Genomic DNA, 1596 nt, shown 5'->3' on the forward strand with positions numbered 1-1596 from the left:
GTGTACAACTATTGCCATTTACTAAAATAGAAATGATGCCTGATGTAAGACTGTCACACCATAGGACAATTTAGAGATTTGGCTCAAAATAAAATAATCTAATGACAAAGCAGTTTTATAACAACAGTGCCATGTAAAATAAAGATATGTTTAACCATTTACATCATTTTAAATGATAACAATATAATGTATTTATCTACTTAAGGAAGTGGGGATCAGCCCAACCGACGGTCAAATAACTTGCCACTGTGGCTGAGAAAAGCAACCACTGACCGCAATAAAATGGTGTTGTAATGTTATGCCATACGGGACCAGGGGTTACTGAGCAAGCACTAACGGTGTCAGTGGGGCTATAACAGCCTTAGCCAACAGGTTGGCGCGTATGGTTGCTTTAAGTTTGGTAATGTGTTGTAATGTTATGCCATACTGGACCGGGGGCACTGACCGTGCATTTCAATTTGTTTCAATCCGTGGCCTAATGGCTGGAGAGTAGGGCTTATGACCATAAGGCTGCCGATTCGATTGGTAGAGGCGGATGGACACAGCATGGGCTGCCAGATGACCTTGCAACAATGATACACACATCCAGGTCCTGTGGTGGGCCTCCTTTTGTTAAGGGTGTCTTGTGTAAAGGGCCGAAACACCCAATGAGGCTGATGTGCAGAACTGACGATGTGTAGCATTCATTGGGAACCATACAAAGGCATATTTCAGGAAAATAGATGTTATGAAAGTGGGATCACAAGTCTTGTGATGTCTCTCTGATAATGGCAAGGAAAGGTAAGCATGTATTTCTATAATCATTAATCCCCAAACACAGAGGATGCCTACACGATGAACCAAGTGAAACCACAGACCTCCTTTTCCTAAATTAATATCTTGACTGCTCCCTCTGTCATGCATAAGGCGTGGAAAATGTCCTATTGGGCAATTCAACTGTGCTGAAATAGTGGGATTATAACACGTAGTCCTATTAAGCGAATCTTATTTTGTGTGACAGTGAAAATGCCATGTCACGTCAACAACCCATATATGTGTGTATATTTGCCACATTTTAACAGATTATAAATATTTATTGTAAAAAATCGTTATATTATATCATATAATCTGTTTTGACGTAAATGTGACACTGTTTGGAACTGAGATAATGATTACACAATTACACTAATATACAATGACCATATCAAGATAGTTTATCAATACCCCACAATACTTGGATTAGACTGTTTAATGTCCGCGAGGTGGCGCAAGATAGACAACATTTTTTTTCACATTTCTTAATAGTAGTTGGGTTCCGAAAAAAATTCTTATTATCAAGTTAAATGTCATGTGCACCAAAATGTGTCTTTTTATAACCACCCCGCTACCTTTTTTGTTAGAAACATTAGTTCCCATAAATCACGGTTGGGGACTCTCTAAGACATCATTATTAATGTTTAATTTATATGATTTGTTCATCTTAGCACACACACACGAGAACACGAGCACACATCACTTTGAACCCGCAACTGTTAAGTTTATACAAGTCAGTCCTGTCTGTCAACTATGTGTCTGCTATTTCTCACGAATAGAATAGGGTGGAATTTAGGCGTGTCT

Source organism: Barbatula barbatula (assembly GCF_947034865.1).
Source record: "Barbatula barbatula genome assembly, chromosome: 9".
Classification (NCBI taxonomy): domain Eukaryota; kingdom Metazoa; phylum Chordata; class Actinopteri; order Cypriniformes; family Nemacheilidae; genus Barbatula; species Barbatula barbatula.